At 46.8% G+C, this 21313-nt stretch overlaps 1 protein-coding gene across 1 annotated transcript in view; it reads right to left on the bottom strand.

Annotated features, from left to right (window-relative positions):
• Positions 1-21313, bottom strand: part of C7H17orf75 (chromosome 7 C17orf75 homolog) — a 181184-nt gene that overhangs the window by 84492 nt on the left and 75379 nt on the right. The gene's annotated exons all lie outside the window — the stretch shown is intronic.

Raw genomic sequence — 21313 nt, 5'->3', positions numbered from 1 at the left:
ACCTCGATTTTCATTGAATGATACTAACAAAATGAGCTAAACTGATTGACACAGTTACTAGTTGCTAAGAACATCTGCCCGTTGAGAGTGGTTCAATGTTGCAAGTACATAGAACTAGTACACAGACATTTCAGATTACCAGCTGCATGTTCCAGAGTTTGCCGAGGGTAAAATAATTTTGAATTAATGTTATGCTATAGAGATTTCTATGGCACATAGCTGCTCCAAAACCAGACTTCCCAGCACTCTGCTACTACCACATGAGCACAACAAAGAACAACACAGAAAGGAGACCTATGCAGCAAACAGCCAGGTCTTCGTCTGCTTTCTAAAACACAGATGATTTAGCATTTTCCATAGTTATACAGGCAGGTTAGTCCATAAAACCGAGGCCATTGCTCGAAAGGAGCAACCTCCTAGTCTCACTCTTTTGGTGTGTGGAACAAGCGCCAAATTCAAGCCGGTGGAGAAGAGGGCCCTTGCTGGGATGTATGGCTGTACAGCGCAAAGACGTCAAATTAGGTGCTCCCTGCTTGCTCATAATCCAGTGCGTTATGCACAAAGCTTTGATTTTAGTGTATTTCTTAATAAGAAGCCAGTGAAGTCAGCAGAGCAGAATTTCCACAGATGGAAAAGTAGTCTAGTAACCGCGTTCTGGCCAAGCTTCAGCCTGTTTATTACTGATCTATTGGCACCCAGATAAAGAATATTATAGTAGCCGAAACACGAGATGATTAAAGACTGTACAATAATTTGCCAGACCTGGGGATAGAAAAAGTCAATAATCGATTTCAAGCTTCTGAGAGTACCAAAACACATGCCCGCTAGTGCCATGACTTGTGGCTCAAACGAGTGTGTCATGAAGCCAGACACCCAGATTCTTTACAGCAGATTTTGGCTTGGGAGGAGACACTAATACCGTCAGCCACCAATGATCTCCCCAAACCTGAGATTGCTTCCCCAGCAGAAGAATTTATGTTTTATTAGCATGCAACTTCAAACAATTATAGAGCATCTACTCTGCAATGGCGAGCATACAGTTCTGAAAGTGGACAGTGCCCTCCCGCGATTTCACTGACAAGGAGACAATAAATTTGGTATCATCCACATAATAGTATAATGCAATCTGACTGATAGAGCCATGGAATCTATTCTACGATCCAGGACAGAACATCATTTTCAACTCTGCATTTACAGAGAGCGTAAAATACCCAAAATATTGCTACAGTACGTATGTCCTAACAAATTGGCATGTAAACCAAAACAGTTTCTGTCTAGGGCACATAAGCTTGAATTTGGAGCACTCTAATCCTCTGCCTAACGAGACAGACCGCTGAGGTTATTCCGAATAGACACACTGCCAGCATTTTCCTGGCGGTCGTATCACCACAAAGGCCCTCATTATGACTGTGGCAGTCTTTACCCAACAACATTCACCCCCATAGGCACGCATACACACCCATACATCTCAGGCAATCATACACTCACCATCCCCTGCCCCCTCCCTTCAACTACGTACATACACAACCCCACCCCCCACACATCTTCACACAATCACACCCCCACCCTCCCCGTCCACATGCATACCCACACGCATCAACACATTTACACACAGACACACACGCACGATCACACCCCCACTTCCACCCCACATTCATGACACACATACAGACACACCCATTCACACCCAGAAGGCGACCGCCACACAGAATTACTGGTTATAATTCTGTGGGCAGTCTTTTTCTGGCATGGCGGTGTCAGCAGTGGAACCGCCTAAGCGCCGCCGACTGCCGTAGTGACTGCCGCCAGATATCTGATCGCTGGTGGTGTGGATATCCAGTGGCAGTTATAATACGGCAGTCTTCCGGTGGCAGCAGCGGTCTTGGGAAAAGACCGCTGCAGTCATAACGATGGCCTATGTAGCTACACATAGCTATAAGCGTAAAGATTCTAGGGAACCACCAAGCTGAATACCTGGTCCTCCCTGAAAGAAGTTGAACGTGTTTTGATGGTGAGAAATGTGACTGAAGGAAAAGTCGTGAGCAAGCTCAATTCAATATCCAGACCAGGAGATGTATCATCTGCATCACATCATTGACTATTCTTTAGACTGAAACCAAAGATAACATCAGGAACTGTCACAGTGCCAGCCCATCAACTTTCCAGAATTCCTCCTCTTTATTGTTGCTCCTCATACAAATACGTTGCTATGAAATTAACTCCTGTGTGCTTCTATAGTTGAGGTTGGTATTAAATGAAGTGTATGGTTATTTTGCTCTGAGTCTGTTTTAATTTATAATAAGAGTTTAATTAAAGTATGTGTTTCCTTGCTGGTGGTCCATGAATACTATTTGGTTTTTTTTCAATGCATTATTACCTTTGTGGTCTTGTTAAGCACTGTTTATTTTGGTCTTAAAGTAGCATTTATATAATATTATTTAAATGTTTGATGGTTATTTACTTAAGAGCAGTGAATTGCTAAAGTCTCAGATTTGTCATTGTCCAAAATGCAAAGGAAGATTACAGTTTTAAAGGGAATACAGCAATCAGCTGCAGTCAAGGGATCAGGCACACTGGCAATCCAGCATATAATCAATGTACCTAATCGAGCCTCCATTTTTTCATGGGTCATACCAAAATGGAGTCAGTTTTGGGATAGTCAATGGTAGAGTTTCCCTTAGGCACTTGGATTGAAAAAAGAGAATGCTCCCATGGCATCAGTTTAAGAACTGAAAGTTAACTAAACTGGAAAAGTACTTTATAATTATAGCAATTGTAATCTTGCTTCAAAAAGCCCAGCATGTGGACATATACAGTAATGTTGGTAAAATGGGTTTATAAAGAGAATGTCAGTTTTACTCTCAGTCACCTTGAGAAATATGTTCTTTGTTCAGGTGTTTACTGCCAATCAGGTCCTTCAACACCGAGGAAAAACAATCTTGAGCAGGTTGGCTTCACAAGATTTGTAAAATAAAACATATGCCTCCATGGGTACAGACGTTTTTGGCAATAATGTTTTGGAAGTGATGGTTCGGACTCTCACCAGGGAAAAGAAGCATACAATAAAAACCAATACTTGAGGGCAGATTCAGAGTTGTCGCAAAATGCAAAGCTGCAGGTCGTCAGCATAAAAATGGCAGTGTGGCTAGGGGTACTTAAAAACACAAAGAGAGTTAATACCAATATCAAGTGAAGTGGACACAAAGCAGGACTTGTACAAGAGGGATGCTCGTTTTCCCATTTGGACTCGTAACAGTTAACAAGCATTTACAATGCAACGGGTCTCGCGTTTGCTCATGTTAGAGCTGATCGCGTTGTAAACTCTTAACCCGACTTTTCACCTATCGGGCAAAAGTGCATTTATGTACATAACCCGAAAAAGTGAAATCAAGTATGTAAAGCGCTCGACTTCTGCCAAGCGAGATCGCGCTCGTAAATTAGAGAAAAAAAAAGTCCGAGCCCGATGGAAAACAGCGAGCCTCGCATGTTTTCTGTACTTGGTCGCTGCGCTCGAGGAGGGCTAGCCACCGGAAAAGACAAGACATATGCGTGCCTTCGACTAATGAAAGCAAGCAGATTTTATTAGGGAAGCCCACGAACCAATAAAAAAACACTGACGTGAAGTTGACAGGGCTCCGAGCCCTTTTCTAAATACAAAAGAGTCTTGCTGCGATACGCATGCGCGAGCGCATGCAACGCAGGCTCGACCCTAAAAAGGTAAAAAGCACTGCAAGGATGGTTGAAGGACTTCAGGTTCCATCACTTAGTTGTGCAGCAGGATTGAATGATGCGCCATTTTGAAAAAAGAAGTAGTTCCAAACACATTTTCCTTTCTAAGGATACTATTCCTACCCTTAAGCTAATCTTGGTTAGTGGGCCCTTTGAGTCATTTGCTATATTTATAAACATTATTGTTCTTTTTCTGGCCAGTTCTTACAATTTTGTCTAACATCTGCAGACTCTCAAGTTCCCCATTTACGGCAACAATAACTCCGAAGGCACTCCGAAACTCAGCCTACTCACTGTACAGGTACATTAATTTATAAGTGATACATGGCCCTGCACATTTCAAACTACTCTCGTGGGCCCTGCACATTTCAAACTACTTTGTGCATGTCTCCTTGCTGTGTATGCTGAAGCATACTCTAGTGAGCATTGCTTCTACTTACTCGTGCCCTCTATTGCTCAATCTTCTCATGTCCTCAAGAGATACGCTAGCTCCTCATTTCATGGTGCTCCTCGCTTAATGTTGCTCCATGCCTCTGTGTCATTTACTACCTACAACGTCTGATCCAGTGCCGTCTGGCTCCAATTGTACTTGTCGCTTCTCTGAACCTTTCTCTGTACTTCGCTGGCACTGAACTTCACTGAACGTCAGTCCTGATATAAAACCGCAACAAGGGAAGGACTATATTTTTTTTTCTTAATTTCGCCTGCAACTAAACGACTTCTACCTAACCTCCTTTTCATTGAAATAGAGAGAGGACTTTGTTTTTTCTATTTTTATGGCTGTTTAACACTAGTTTAATTTAGGATCTCTTTTTTAAGTTTAACAGTTACAAAGTTTTGCACTGAGGACTGTCAGCACTTCAATTTAGGCAAGCAATATATAAGCATTTTGAACGTCAGTTAGCATTGTCTCATATATGGGTATAAGCATCACATATATCGCCAACCCTTTCTCCAGGCTGCCTGAGCCTACAAAGAGTTAAGGGGAAAATTGAATAATTTTCCATAAAAACATCAAACAGTAACAATACATTGCTCAGGTCTTATAATGTAGGGGTGATATCGTGAGCGTATAGGCACGATGTGTCTATATATTGCGGTTGGCAGGCCTAGCCAATGTAGTGTCAAGCCTAGGGCTAGGTAGGTATCCCAGGAAGAGTTGTAACGCTCTGAGGTGGAGCGGGCTAAAGCAAGTAAAATCTATGCAAGAAACATAGCGTATCAAGGGCTGCCAAATAGCCTGGAATTTGTCATTAGTAAGGGACAGGCTATGAGAAATTCGCTCAACAGCCATGACGTGACAGAGGCAGGTGAGCCACTGAGCTAGGTGTTTTCTGCTTCCATGCTATTGCTATTGCTATTAGCTGCCTGGCTGTATGAGCCCAGTGTATTAGTCAAGGCTGCCAGGTGGGTGGGCCTGAGTCCCAAGACTACTGTGTAATATGTGGCTGGCAGGGGGAACCCCACTACGTCTTTAATATATTTCTCAGGGCTTCCTTCCAGAAGATAGCGATCTGCACGCACGTCCACCATATGTGAGAGAAGTCACCCTGTTTCGAGCCGCATCTCTAGGAGTCAAAGGTAACAGGGTACATGGAAGCCATCCATATGGGGGTTTAGTACCATTGGAACATATGCTTATCTGAGGGAGAGAGTGCAGTATAATTTAGGAATGTCCCACCACAGTCTTTCCCATTGCTTGGGACAGATATCATAGGTAGGGGCTATAACCCACTGGCGCTGGTAGGGGTAAGATTGCAGAGGTGTGGAGTGTTTCAGGACTCAATACGTTTTGGAGATTAGCCCTCAGGATCTATCATAGGTCCTGAAAGAGTGATTCCAAAGGAGTGTACTATACCAGGATAGACTGAAGGTTGAAGAGCCCAGTGGCGAAGCTGGATGTATTGCAAGCCCACCGCGTCTGGCAGCCGATAGCCCTTTCTGCACTGGTTGAACGTTTTTATGGTATCGCCCTGGAAAAAAGTCTCACAGGGTTGTACATTCAGCACCTGTCCAGGTACCAAAAGGTGTAGGGAACGAGGGCCGGGGGGGACAGTCGGAATACACGCCAACGGTGTATTCGATGATGGGAAGGTGGTCAGGCCACTCAACTCCACCAGACTGTACCACACACTCAGAACCGTCCTGGTTGGAGTTGCAAGAAATGCACTACGAGATCGAGCGTGTCGGAGAAGCCAAGTCTCACAAGGGGAAGCATGCCACTTCCTTGTCCATGTGGAGTCAGTCTCAGTTGTCAGTGTTATATATATATATATATATATCAAGTGCACTGCTGAACAGCAGTCTTGGAGGTTAGGGCAGCCCAAGCCTGCCCTATCCCGGGGCTGCATTAAAAGAGTGTTGGAAAGGTATGTCATCTTGGGGGATAGACATAGGGAGAGATTGAAACACAGCACCCATGGGAGTACATTCATCTTGACCAGGTTAATGTGTCCCAACATATGTTGAGAGGCTTTCATCATCGGAGGTCCTCGAGGAGCACCCACCTGAGTAAGGCTAATTCACACTTGTCCACGTTTCCAACATGGAGATGAGGTAGATCCCCAGATATACAATCTTGTCTGCCGCCCAACGGAGCAGGGCCAGACCCTGGAGCGCTGAGATGTCTGATTTTGGGATGCTGATATTTAGGACATTCAATTTGGAGAGGTTCACTTTGAACCGTGAGATGGCCGCAAACTCTGCTAGACAGGCTACCACTGCTGGAGTAGAGGCATCCAGCTGGGTTCATGTTAAGAGAAAGTCATCTGCGAATAGATTAATTTTATGCTAATGTCCTCCGAATGGTATCTCCTCAATCCGCCTGTCACCACGTATCGCAATGGCCAAAGGCTCTACTGTTAAGGCAAATAAGAGCAGTGACAGAGGGCATCCCTGCCGGTTGCCACATCTAACATTTATGGGATCTGTGAGTCTTCCGTTCACCCGGATAGTAGAGGTCGTGGACACGTATGAAGCCATTATTTTAGAGATCATAATTAGGACCTAGCCCCATCCTCACCAGAACCAAGCGAAGAAATTGCCAATCGACCCTATCAAATGACTTCTTCACGTTAAGCGAGAGAAGTTATGCAGGGATTGCATGCCAGTGGGCTTTCTCAATCAGGTTTGCTAACCTACAGATGTTGTCCGCTCCCTGCCAGTACTGAATGAAGCCTACCTGGTTGGGATCTATAAGGCTAGGCATGAATCTTTCAAGTCTAGCTGCCAGTATCTTCTTCTAGATTGTGGTGTGGGTATGAAGCAGGGCAATGGGGCGATAAGAGGCACATTGAGTAGGGTCCTTCTCTGGCTTGGAAATTGTCTGCATCTGCCATTGTAGGAGTGAGCCCTGTGACCTCAGTGAAGGAGTTGTTTAGTTTAAACAAATGGGCCTCCAGGTTGGGAAGGAACAGCCGGTAAAAGCTCACTGGCAATCCATCTGGTCCCAGTGATTTTCCTATGGGAAGAGCGCAGAGATAGAAGATTCCAAGGCCTCTCTATGTATGGACTCCAACGGGGTCCAGTCACAAGCACTCAGGTACACGTCAATCTGTTCCTGTGACATTGCTTCACTACTATAAAGGGTTTGGTAGGTAGTAGGCACAGTTTGTTCCGTTTGTCCCTTTCTGTGGTTGCCCAGGATACAATGGATTCCAGGAGCTCAATTATATGCTCCGTATTTTGCTGTTGCCGCAGCCTGCATGGCAGTAATGCAACCATCTTGTCTCCCCCTTCATTGTAGCGTTGTTTGAGCGATAAAAGTGATCTCTCCGTTTTGTTTGTTCTATGAGCTCGCAGCTGGCTCCTCAGAGTAGCCACTGTCGTTTATTCTGGTGAGTGGGACACACATTGTCTTGTTGTTCCAGTGCCATTATGTCAGAGGTCAAGTTGTACTCTACTACATGTTCCTCCCGGCAGCATGCAGTGGCTATTGTGGTGATAACTCCCCGAATTGAGACTTTAAAGCAGCCCCATTGGGTGTGCAGGGAGATTGCTTGGTCCGGATTTTGAGTGAAGTATTCGGTGATGCCCTTTCGGATCTCCGCTATATCTAGCGGGACCATTATCAGTCTTGCTGCCACCAAGGGGATTCCCCATGGGCCCTGTTGTGGGGAGCCATACCGCCTCAATACAGGCATGATCAGAGATGGATATATCTGAAATCACTATGGTGTCCAGAGTGTGCTGAAGCTTGTGTGAGGGGAAAAAAGTAATCCATGCGAGAGTACGTGTGTGGACACCAGAATAAAAGGTGTAATCACCTGTGTCTGAGTCCTGGTAGAGCTAGGCATCTATGAGGCAGAGGTTGAGCATGTCCCGTTTGAGTTGCGCTGACATGGCTCCCATAGCATGATGTGTATTAGTATGCCTGTCTAGGGCGGGTTCCAAAACCAAATTCAGCTCCCCCCCCATTATAGCATCCCCACCAAGTCCCGCCAGTTGAGCTTTCAGCACACAACGTATAGAGGCATTCTAGGCAGTCTTAGGCGCATATATGTTAAGGATGGTAAGGCGATCTCTCCTTTTTTGTAGGTGTATGTGTTTTACAAAATATGGCCACCCTCAGTGTCTTGTTGTCAGTGTATGCTCAGTGTCTTACAGGGTATTTTGGATGAGCCATTCTTTGTCTGTCTATCCTGCGTAAATGTGTCTCTTGAAGGAATACAATGTTGGGGTTGTGTTGAAGAATATAACTCCAGATCTTTTTTCACTTGTTCAGAGAGTTCAGGCCCCGGACATTTAGAGAGAGTAGTTCCAGAACCACCCCCCTCCCCCTTCCCCCCCCAGTGGCTCATCTGAAAACAGACAGGGGTGGGAAACAGCTAAGGCTTGGGCTCCAACATATTGTATTGAGGGGCCCTTCCCACCCCAATGTAGTCCTATCCAGTGCATCTAGTATGACTGTCTCCCCTCTTTTCCCAAATTCCTAATGCATATCTGAGGAGTAACAAAAAAGAAATACATTCACAAACAGTCCTAGCCTAAAGATGCCAAATTGTGTACCCGCCCTTGTTAGAGAGTTGTGTAGGGCCACCAGCTTCTCCTTGTAGGAGTCACCCTCCAGCAGGGCGAAGTACCGGAGACAAATCAGCAATACTGCAGTCAGTCGTTTTCCCATTCATTCAGAGATTCGGGGGAAGCTCCAGACGCCTACCAGGGACTGGCGCTGCCATTAGGATAGGCTCCAAGCAGTGAGTGGCCTGGTCCAGGAGCGGCAGACCGCTAAGCATCAGAGTGTCAATCATCACCAGTGGAGCCCATCGCGCGGGGAGAGGGTGTATTGTCCATCTTTCATAGGCGCTGTATGACGTCCCTCTTCGTTTCCTGTAAGGACGTCACCGCCCAGCACCTGTCGGGACGACCATGCCCCACCATGGTCCAGGTGGGTTACAGGATGACACTAGAAGGACCCCTTCTAGGAGGTCAAGGGCTCACCTGATGCAGGGAGCCCCAGCAATCGTTTCACCTCTACAAGTGAGCAGAGGACACACCTCTTACCCTCAAATTCAAAAGATTAAGGCAAATGGATGGCCCCCATTGATATTTGACATTTACTGTTTGTAATTTTTCCACTTACTGCCTTGACGTCCTTACGTCTCCTTAAAGTGGTGATGGATAGATCTTGGTATATTTCAATTTTGTGTACCTGGTATTCTAGGCTAGGTTTAAGTTGCGCTGCCTGGATAATGGCCTCTTTCTCAGTGAAAGAATGTACACAAGCCAAGATGTCCAGGGTGGCATTAGGGCAGCAGCCACCCGGAGCATCTTGTTGCGAGACGGCACTGGCCACAAAGTGTCCCCCCCACAAAGGGATGCAGCTAGGCTGCAGTGTAGGCGATAATGTCCGTGCCTTCCTCTCCCCTTGGGTACTCCCCATATACAGACATTGTTTCGGATGCTTCTTTTTACTAAATCTTCCTGCTGAAGTTGGAGATCAGTGTGCTGCTCTTCCAGTGTCGCCATGTGCCTCCAAAGCATCTCTTGTTATTTTGCTTGCGCACCAAGGAAGGTTGTCCACTTTCTCTACAATCTCAGTCACCTCCTTCTGCACTTCTCGGGCGCAAGATTTGAGGTCTGCTTTGAGGGATGTAATTTCCGTCCATATCTCTTGCAGGAAGCGGTTCATATAGTCCTGCGTGATGAGGGTAGAGGGGCCTGCCACCTCCAGCACCCACTGCAGTGTGGTCTTCGGTTCCATGATGGCACCCAGGGGATTGGTCCACAACGAGGTAACGGGGGAGTGTGTGTGTGGGGGGGGGGGGGGATTGGAGGGGTTCCTTGGGAGTCTTAGTGCGGGGCATGGTGCATGTGATCTACGAGATTTCTCTCTAGACAATTCCAGGACTGGGCACAGCAGAACGGTGGCAGTTTGTTTCTTTACTCTCTCCCCAGGGCAATGGCACATGGGCACCCCCAACAAGCGCAGACCAGCTCTGCCCGCCCGATAGCCCCCAGTCCGGGCACGAGAGGAGAGAAGGCTCCAGGGGCGTGCGCTCCCTCACTGTCCCAGGATGAGGGTGAGCTCGCCGGGGGCACATTATGCTGTATCCTGAGATCTGCTAGGGTATTTCACAACTGGGTGGCATTCACTGTTGACTGGGTCGCATTTCGCACCCTGTGGTAATTCTCGGTTGTAGGCAAAACTCAGGCCACCGGGGGCCGCAGGGAAGAAGCAGACAACAGTCCAGCAGGCGGGGTAGGAGGCGGCAGCACGTCAGCAAAACACATCCTCCTCCTATTCTCAAGCTGGCCATGAGGGCCCCTTCGGGGCACGCCACTCCTTCCTACAGGGCGCGCTCCAGATGAGTAGGCCAGGAGAGGAGGGGGGCTCTCACAAAGGTAACTGCAGCAGCACGGGCACCAGCGAAGGGTGGTCCTCCCACTGATCAGACCACAGCCTCGTTGTCACACCCGATCCACGCGACAGGAGCCACTCCTCTACCAATTACTGCGGGCCACACCCATGCTAGGCCACCCATCGGCCCATCCCGCTATGGAAGCCACCGAGGAATCCCCTGCTCCAATGATTCACGCGATATTGGTCCAACAGTTCTCTGCAGGGTCCGCTCTCGCAGCCCCTGACCACGCCCTGCTAACCTTGAGGGCCACCGCATGCACTGCCGTCCGGGTCTTCACCCTTAAAGCCACTGTCCAGGCCGCAGTGGGCCCCCACGCCAATATTGTTGGTATCCAGGGAGGGCCGTCCCTGGCACTTATTAGTGTTGTTCCTCGCCGCATGAGTTCACCGTCTGGGGCCACAGAAGCTGCAGTTTCCATGCCAAGGCCGAGTGCGGCAAACCACAGGACGGCCCAGCCCACGCAAAGGCCCTGCTGGCTGCCAATCGCTGCATAGGAGGGGCGGCGGACAAAAATGGGTCCCCACAGGCAGTGGGCATTTACTACACTATGCTGGCCTATGAAGACCCCCCCCCGCCCCTTTCCCCGCCCCGGTCGCCAACCATCAGGATCCACTTGCCCGAGGCACACCGGCTCCGGCACCCAGGCATAAGCCCCGCAACCCGCCTGAAGCCGCCCGCAGTCCAGCCAGGCAAGATGGAGGCTACGGCGCCGAGTTATTGCCCCCCAAAGATCGGAGCTCCTTTGATATGAGTCTTACTCGGCACGCATGCTGGCCACGCGCGCACAACACTATTTTCTTTGCATGTGCTCCCCAGATACGACCTGGATCGTGGATTGCTGTTTACTTGTGTCTTCTCGTTTCTTCCTATTTCGTTTCATTTCTATTTCTCATTTTCAATTTCTTAATTAGTCGTGGATTTTCTTGTTTCTATACATTTTCCTCATTCTAGTTTCATCTTCTTGATTTTCCCCACTCATTTTTTTTCTCATTTTCTCCCATTATTTTCTTATTTCTGTACTTTTGTCTTCTCCAAACATGTATCTCCTCCTCCATTTCTTCTCATTTCTCCTGGTGACCCTGCCTTACCTTGATCTAATTAAATGGAAGAAACGATTAATAATTATCTCGGAGTTTGTGGAACTAACCTATCGCCCAAAAAACATCCCTGTGAGTGCATCTGGGTGGAAAGGGCCACAAGATTTTGGTAAACTTCCCTGATGTGGGATCGGATGGTGATGGCACTACACTAATGAGTTTGATTCAGTGGTTAAGAAACTGGAAGTGCACTTCCTGCCCAAAGTCGCCATACTTTTACAATGCTGTTATTTGGTAAGAGAAAACAAAAGAAGTATGAATCAGTAGAGAATTGTGTCACTGCTCTCACAAAGTTAGCCTTCACATACAATTTCGGCGAGAACACAAAAGAGCGAATCTGTGACCAATTCATACTGTAGTGTTTTCATTGTATTACTTTGTGTGTAGTTAGAAATACTTTACACAATACCTTTGAGGTAAGCATGACTGCTTTTGCCAAGCTACCAAGGGGGTGAGCAGTGGTTAAAGTGTGTATCTCCAGTGCCATGATTAGATTGAGGATTTCAGCTTAGATAGAGTGCAAACTGACTGCTAAAGCAGAGACTCAATTTCTAACCTGGGTGATCAGCGGTTGGTACAGAACTTGCATTTGTACTTAACATACAGTGATTGCTGCACACTGCTGTTTTCAGAGCAACCCATTACATGATCACATTAAGGTTTTTTCCTCTTTTGGTTCTATGGTGTCCTCCTGGATGTAATATTGATATTTAGGACTTTTGTGGTTGCACCTGTGAGGCTTTTGCAGAATGGAAGTCAACCTCTGGCACCTGAAGAGCTATATAATGAGGGAGCTACAAGTTTTCTGCAAGGAAAGGGGGCTAGCTGTGAAGAGAAGTTCCCAAAGGTGGGTTCTTGAGACAGCCCTGTTTCATTATGAGATGAAATTCTGGGAAGCAACCATACCAGATGATTCTGAGGAGGAGGGCTACTCCGATGAGGAGAGCAGCGGCTCTGAGGGGAAAACAGAGCACAAGAAATTGTGTCTAGCTTGCGAGCGGAGGCTGAGAGAGCTAGATGAAGAGCTTGAGAGAGCTGAGCCTGAGAAAGCCTTGGCCAAGGAAAAAGAAACGTTTGTAGCTCATGAACTGAGCTTTGGAAAGCTGAAGCTGGAAGCCAGGAGGGCTGAGTCCAGTTCAGATGGTGGCAGCAAAAATGTTACATCCAGTACTGTGGAAGATGTGCACATGCCCAGAGACTTGGTGCTCAACTTCAAGGAGGGGGATGACATACACCAGGAGTTTCGGGTTTATGAGGTAGCTCCAGTGGTGCACAGGGTCCCTGAGGTCAAAAGGGGAGCTGAAATGTGGAGTCCTATTCCTCGTGGTGGGAGGGACACTCTACTGGCTATAGGTGAGAGTGACAGAGAGCGGGGTTCCCCCCAGGTAGAAGTCCTGGTTGTGAAGTATGGAGACACCCCAGAAGAGTGTGGGTTGAGTATCAGGGACAGTCAGAAACTGTATCACCAGTCTCAGGAGGATGATTAGGGGAACTTTTTCAAGGCACTGGATGGTGAGGTGGACGGTAGTTTGGTTAACACATGTGAGGGGCTGCGTGATGTGATTGCTGGAGAGCATATGTTCAGTCCTTGTTTTCCAGAGCTACGCTAACACCAGGTGGAGTGTGTGAGTTCTCTGACCCCAGGGAACTTGCATTGGAGGCAGACCTCTGGTTGAGTAGCAAAGAGTCTGAAGAGGCATTTGGGTGGGGGGGGGGGTCCTCCTGAGAGGATTGGCTCAGGTTTTCCCCAACCAAGGCAGGTGGGGGGAGGTTTGCAGTGACCCAGGTAGGTCCCAGTGTAGTGGAATAGGTGAGGGGTCCCTTGTCCTGTCTCAGAGGAGAGGGAGTGGGCTCCTGCGATCCAGTCCCAGAGCTTGGAGGTTCCATGAGGGAATGCCGGGGGGAGCCTACCCCGTACTGTATGACCATCTGCTGAGGAGGACCCCTTTGTGTGAGGAGGGTTTATGGGGCAGCTGTCTCCAGCATCCCACCAGTTCTGGTGTCTGTCAGTACCGCTCCCAGTGGGGTGGGGGGGGTGGAAGAGGGTTCATAAGTTCAGAGAAAGGAGTAGGTGGGGGGGAGAGACAATCCCCAGTGGAGAACCTGGAGGGTCAGGGGTCAGCTCTGAGGTCAGAGCTCCCCAGGAATGTCCCTGGTGCTACCACTTCTGGTCTGGGGAGGGGGGCTCCATGTCCTGCCAGGTGGGCAGGGGTCGGGCGACAGAACAAGACAGACTCTAGTGCAACATCTGAAGAACGTGTTTCCCTTGGTGGAGGGGGATGGGGGGGGAGGGGTATGAACACTCCCCAGGAAGTCCTGGGTTGCCAGGCAGTGGTCCGGTTCGAGGGTAAAGACCCTAGGCTGGATGGTCAGGTGCAGGGGATAAACTCTGGCGTGATTTGGGGGGGGGGGGGGGGGGAGGGACGCAGAACTCTGGAAGGGGGGGGGGGGGCAGGGGAGGGAGAATCTCACATCTGACCTTGGTCCGATCCAAGGGTACCGACCCTAGGTTGGAGAGCCAGGTTCAGAGTGCCTCTCCTGACGTGGAGGGGGGTAACTGCTAACAGTGCCCCTATCATGCTGTCTTCCTGGGGTACCACTCCGGGCGGGAAGGTGCAGAGCCCCAGAAGGAGGTGAATGGAGAGGGCTGCCTCGCCTTTGACTCCTGCGCAGTCTAAGAGTACACACCCTGGGCTAGGAGGCCAGTTACAGGTTAACATCCCTGCACTGGAGGGAGAATTGTGCAGGACTGCTTCCACAAGCGCCCTGACAATTCTGGACTCTGGGGGTGCCCATTCCTAGGGGGAGGGTACAGACCCCCAGAGGTGAGGACCAATGTCAGGTTGTCATCCCTGACCTAGTAGAAGGAAGAGTGGACAAAGGTGCCAGGCACCTGGGGATACCATCCCCCATTACCCAAAGTCACAGTGGTTAGAGAGCCTTTAAAGGCCTTAGGCCTGGCTCTCGTCCCAGACAGCTGTCAGTGGCCACCCTGACTTGCTGTCCTAGTGGACAAAGTTGCTCCTTGGGGGACAGGAGTCACACCTGGGCGGTGGAGTAGGCCTCACCACTGTGTTGGCCATGGTGGTACTGTCTGCCCACTGGGATACATCTGTGAGCAAAGTAAGGTTAGGTGCTGCACAGATGGTATCTGCAGGTAGAGAGAGGGGTCCCCTGTGAGTTAGGTCAGTGGGCCCGGAGAGTATGGACAAAATAAACCAACTGGGTTCAGTAAGGCATAGAACTGGAAGATGCCCCTGCTGTTGCGGGCCACGGTCCATGTTCTATTGCCCCAATCAAAGAAGCCCATCAAGGTATTGATTGGTCTCCTCTGGCTTTAGATTGGTGGGGGGTTGTGTTGGACCTGGCCCTTTTTGCTTGGTCATCCCCAAACTTTTTACCTCCTTCTTCCTATTTTTTCTGACCAGTTTTTGTTGGCTTTAGGACTCTGAGCACTTTACCACTGCTAACCAGTACTAAAGTGCATATGCTCTATGTCTAAATTGTATTGGTGATTGGTTTATCCATTATTGGCATCTCCGATTTACTTGCAAGTCCCTAGAAAAGTGCATTAGAGGTGCCCAGGGCTGTAAATCAAATACTACTAGTGGGCCTGCAGTACGGATTGTGCCGCCCCCATGAGTAGCCCTGTAAACATGGCTCAGACCTGCCACTTTTTAAACTGTCAATTCAACCTGCCAAGTGTACCCACTTGCCAGGCCGAAACCTTCCTTTTGTGTATATGTAAGGCACCCCTAAGCTAGGCCCTAGGTACCCCCATGCATTAAAATGGTAGGACATGTACTGGTGTGCTTTACATGTCCTGATAGTGAAATACTGCCAAATGCAGTTTTCACTATGGCAAGGTCGATCTCTCTCGTAGGTTAACACAGGGCTGCGTTTAATTATCTTTTTAAGTACAGTTTCCCATTGGGGGCAGATAGAGACCGGAGTTTGGGGTCTCTGAACTCACAATTTGAAAATACATTTTTTGGTAAAGTTGGCTTTTAGATTGTCAGTTTGAAAATGCCACTTTTAGAAACTGGGCATTTTCTTGCTTAACTGTTCTGTGCCTCTGCCTGCCTGCCTGCCTGCCTGCCTGCCTGTGGAATCCATGTCTGAGTCAGACTGACAGTTGGGATGTTGTGAATTCCCTCTAGACAGTGACACAAAGGGAGCTGGGGTGTAGCCTGCCTATACAGAGGAGTCTCCTGGGCTAGAATGGGGAAGGAGAAGTTCATACCTTCACTTTAAAGGGATGTGCCTGTCCTCACACAATGCAGTCTCCGACCCCCCTGGTATGTGTCTGGGGCTAGGCCCGGAAAATGCAGGATCTTGTAAACAGAGAATTTCCTCTGAAGTTTGCCTACTTCAAAGGCAGAAAGTGTTATAAGTAGTGGACCAAAAACCCCAGATTTTTGGATTACTTCTGGACTCAAGAGGAACCTCTGCTAAGGAGAAGAGCTTAAGAGCTGGAGGAGAAGTACTGCCCCTTTGACTGCAACTGCTTTGCTGGGTTGGCCTGCAGTTGCTGCTTCTGCCTGAAAGAAGACAAAGACTAGACTTTGTGGTATATTCCTGCTTGTGAAGTTTCTCCATTGGCTTGGATTGAGCTTGCCTCCCGTTTTGAAATCTCAGGGCCATCAAAGACTTCCTCTGCCAGCACCTGGACTCTCTGCTGAGACTCCTACCCCCTGCCCAGTGGTGCCCACACCAGTCCCTGGGCACTTGAAGGGTGACGCTGGTGGAACCAAGGCGGAAATCAAAGCACAGGAGCAGTGTGGGGAAAAGATTTGATGCACCACCTGCAACACAGCTGTAAAAACGATGCACTACCAGCATTGTGGCTCAGAAATCGATGCATCATCTGCACTGCGGCTGGGAAATCGCTGCATCACCTGCATCGCGGCTGGAGAAATGACGCAACAACCACTTGCAGCTGCTGAAATCAACGCAACTCCCACGCAGTGCAGTTCCTCATCACCGTGTGGCCCGATTTCGCATGCTCGCTGCGCATTACAATTAACGTAAACCTGCACGGACCTGAGGTTTCCCGTCTGAAATTAGACACATCATTCTCTTGAGGGAGAGAAAAATGACACATCGCTAACCCGATCGGAGAAGAAATGATACACACCCTCACTTGGCAGTAAAGAATCGACACATCGCTGACGTTCCAATGCACGCTCTGCTTTATTTTTTTACGCAAATCAGGTACTTTGCGTAACATCAACGCATCCATTGTTTTCCATGGAGTAAGACTCTTTAATTTAAAAATTCATAACTTCACTTGTATATGTTGGATTTTTGTCGTTTTGGTCTTGTTTGATTTAGATAAATGTTGGCTATTTTTCTAAACAAGTGTGGTGTCCATTTTGTAGTGTTTTAACTGTATTACTCTGTGTGTTAATACAAATACTTTACACATTTCCTTTGCGATAAGCCGGACTGCTTGCGCCAAGCTACCAAGGGCGGAGAGCAGGGGTTATCTTAAGTGTGTATCTCCAGTGCCATGACTAAAGTGAGGGTTCCTGCTTGGACAGAATGAAAACTGACTGCCAATTAGACACCCTATTTCTAACAAAGTGCGTGAAGATTTATGGTCAAAAAATGATCTTTGCCTTTCAGAAGTTTTAAACAATTACTAAATAAATTGAACACTTTGTGCAATGTTCACATGACAGAAGTCTGAAGATGGTTTAACTCCTATTCAAGCTGCAACATCTTTTCGAAAAAACAACAAAACACTTTCAAAGGTAAAAATGTATGTTTCTGTTGTGGCAACTCTAGTCATTTGGTAAATTATAAAGATTGCCCTGTTGTCTGAGTAACATGTAGACTGTGTGGCAAAACCGGGCACTTTGCCAAATGCTATAAATCAGCTTCAACCAAGGAAAAGATAAGTGAAGTATCGGCAGATGAGACAGATGTCATATCCTTCAGACTTGGCTAAACTCAACAGTATAGAGGTATCCATAATGATGGATTCCATGGCACATCTATCATTAGTTTCTGATGAAGAGTAGATCCTTTTTTGATGATAAAGTATGTTTGGGGGGCCTTGATGTGATACCATAAAGTTATGGGGGTAAACCAATAGAATCAGTTGGCTACTTCAATGCTGATTTAAAGTTTCAAGGAAACAGAGCTCAAGGCAAAACGTATGTATAAGTGAAGGGTGACACCATATAAAGTTGGCCTCACCAAACAATTCCTGGTATTTACCTTGACCCAAATCAAAGTCCTCAAGTGCAAGTACACAAGGTTGAAACTTTGTCAGATCAGTTTCTCTGTGAACTTTCCCAAGTGTTTACTGATAATGTGGGGTGTGTCAAGGGATAGGTCCAACACATTAGGCTATAAGAGGGAGCCATACCGGTTGCTTGTTAAGGAGTGTTCCTTTGAGCTTACATGGAGCAGAGGCACCAATTGTTGTGGCCACCAAAGCTTCTAGGGATATATGTTTGTGAGTAGATCTCAGGCACCTAAACAAGGAAGGGTAGAAGATAGCTTCCTCCTACAAAATATTACAGTGATGATCTGTGGTGAGCAATGCCAAGGTTTTTACCACTCTGGATTGAATATCTGCTCATCAGCAGCTGGGTCTTAGTGAGGGATCAAAGATTTGACAGCATTAATTACTCCCTTTGGAGTCATTCGCATCAATTGCATGCATTTTAGACTGTGTGCAGCGGCGTCCGTTTTCCAGAGACTTATGTAAATCTTCTGAAAGGTGTTTTTTGGGGCAAGTGTTTTAAAGATGATGCAGTGATTTTCAGTACGTATGTGCATGACCACCTCGAAACAAATCAGAGAAGCTTTGAGAATTTCTGAACAAAATGGAGTGATGCTCAAAATCAGCGAATGTAGATTTTGTCAACCTGAGATCACTTCTATAGATAATGGAATATCAGGAGAGGGAATAAGACCCAAGGAGGAATTGATCAGAACAGTTTTAAATCTTTCATCATCTCAAAAAAGGAAAAGGTGCAGTCTTTTCTAGGCATGACTGAGTACTATTTGAGATTTGTCCTAAATTTTACCAGCTGCACTATTGCCATTAGAAATCTTCTTGAGAAAGGGGCACAATTTGAGTGTGCTATGTCCTCTCAGAAGGAATTTGAGGAAATTTACACTGCTTTAGCGGCAGCACAGTCTTTGAAATGTTTTGTGCCTGGACATACGCATGTTGTTGCAACAAATGCTAGTGAGAGTGGACTTGGTGCTGTACTTAGGCAGAAGCATGAAGGTGAGGAGGCTACCATTGTATTTGCCTTGTGAATGTTAAGAGGGGCAGAACAGCACAACTCTACTATTGAGAAAGAGGCCCTAGCTGCTTATTGCGCAATTCTGACATTTTGACAATTTGTGTGGGGAGTCACATTTTTTGTACAAATAGATCACAAACCTTTGCAAGAGGTTTTTGGTAGGAAGGTCTGGATTGCATTTCATCCCGTATTTGAAAGATTTTCAGTTTGAGGTCTCCTATTTGTGAGGAATTAACAACAAGGTGGCAGATTGTCTGTACAGGTTGACGGGTAATTCTGAAGACAATGTTGATGATAATGGTGTTTGGTGGAGAGACGATGATGTTAAAGTGTGCAGTGTAACGTTCGATGCGTGACTGAAGAGGAATGGTTGAGTGAGGTGGCGAAGGATGAGGTTTTAAATCTTGTTCACCAGTTTACTTTGGAATGGCAAGATGCCTGGAAGAAGGATAGTAGGTTTGTAGGTTTTGTCAAGGTCTTTCATGAACTGTCTGTGCTCAAGGAAGTTTTACTAAGAGGGAGCAGTTTCGCTCCTCCCCCAGGTTTAAAAAATAATTTCCTACAACTTGTCCATGGGGGGGCATCAGGGAATTAGCAAGACCAAGAAGAGACTCCGATGTGTTTACTGGTAGCATGGGATTAATACCATGGTGGAACGATTGGAAAGAGGGTGCAGCGAGTACAGGATGTCAGACAAGAGAATGAAGATAAGTACTGAGCCTATGGTTTGTAGAAAAACACCAGCAGATATCTTGGAGGTTATAGACATAAGACATTGTTGGGCCCATTAATACAGGTCCATCCAGCAAATACTTGTTGCGGCTATGGACAGGTTATCCAGGTGGCCGGAGGCTGGCGTTACGGATTAAATTAAAGCCTCAGATGTTATTAAATTTGTGTTTGAAGTTTTACTAGGGAGGCAAATCCCAAAACCATCCTTACTGACAATTGGTTGCAATTCACATCTAAAGAGATGGAGACATTTCTTGGGTACAGGGGCATTAATCACAAATGTTCCCTCTATCATCCCAAGACCAACGGAATGTTGGAGAAGTTTAACCAGACTCTCAAGGAAACGATTGAGATTGCTGAAGGTGGTGGAGGTAATCTGATTCAGGCAGTAAAGAGAAGGGTGGAAGAATATAGATTTACTCCTCACTTTAACACAGGGGTGAGTCAGTTTATGAAGTTTACAAAATGTACACATTACACTGTTATGAAGCCTTCTTGGTTGGATGTGTGCAGTAAAGATTCGGTGAGCGCTGAAAGTATAAAGGAATTTGGGAAAGAAAGAGTTGCTGTTCGTAAAGCTGTTCAGCTTTTGTCTGTGTGTTGGAGATCTGATAAAGATAAAATTACCAGAAAGAATAAGTGGTGTACCTTATCAAAGTAAAATGTTCAGGGTTACAAAGGTATTCCAAGGGCTGCTAAAATGGAGGATGGGCATATTTGCAATTTCAAAAGAATTGTAATTGAGAATCATTCTTCAAGTTTGTAATTTGTTTTGTGATCTCACCATTTTTTCGTCTCCCTTCTTTGGTTGCAGAAGTGAGGTGCGTGGTAAGGTAAATTATTTCTGCAGTATGTTAACTTACAATGATTTTCTTTCCGGCATTCTTCCTTGCATTGTGCCCTGCCCTCCCCTTGCTGTAATGTTCCATATAGAATGCTTATTCTTGATTATTTAAACAAATAGGGTGGCAGTTACTAGGGGGAACCTGGTGAGAGCTGTGGCTGGAGTTTCTTCTCTTCTAGAACAAATCTTAACTGGAGATCAACATCTGCTGTGTTACATTTCTTTGAGGATAACTACTCCTCTTCATGTTGGCCAGAAGATTCAGCATACTACATAAATAATTCACCTTACCACAGGATGCATTGCATTCATCAGCAAATCAACCAATAAACCTGATACAGTCATATCATTAAGACAAAACCCCCAACTGGAAAAACAATCCAGTAGATCATTGTCTAGAGACTGAAGCTGGGAGTTGATGATTTTCTATAGGAACTTAAATAGAATTTTTGATCGTTCCTAGACCATTTATCCCATCTGCCTGGTCACACACTAATACCACTCAGCTAACTCAAAAAAACGTTTCTCAGTACACCTGCATGCTGTTTCACTAGCACAGCATGATCTCACTAGCACAGTCCCACCTACTCCACCAAATCACAATGAAACCACAGCGTTTCACTACAGCCCACTTCCCAGTCACAAAGGAGGTCTTTCTGCCAAAAAGGGTTAATCAACTCACTGCTGCAGGCATCTGGCTCAGAAAGTCCCGAAGAGTAGAAAGCTGCAATAGCCAGCAGCTGCCTGCTATCCTTCATCTGCATCACCAGCTACTGAAAA

The sequence above is a fragment of the Pleurodeles waltl genome, chromosome 7 (assembly GCF_031143425.1).
Source record: "Pleurodeles waltl isolate 20211129_DDA chromosome 7, aPleWal1.hap1.20221129, whole genome shotgun sequence".
NCBI lineage: Eukaryota > Metazoa > Chordata > Amphibia > Caudata > Salamandridae > Pleurodeles > Pleurodeles waltl.
The sequence above is the reverse complement of the archived record's forward strand: the minus strand, read 5'-3'. Positions and strand labels throughout refer to the sequence as shown.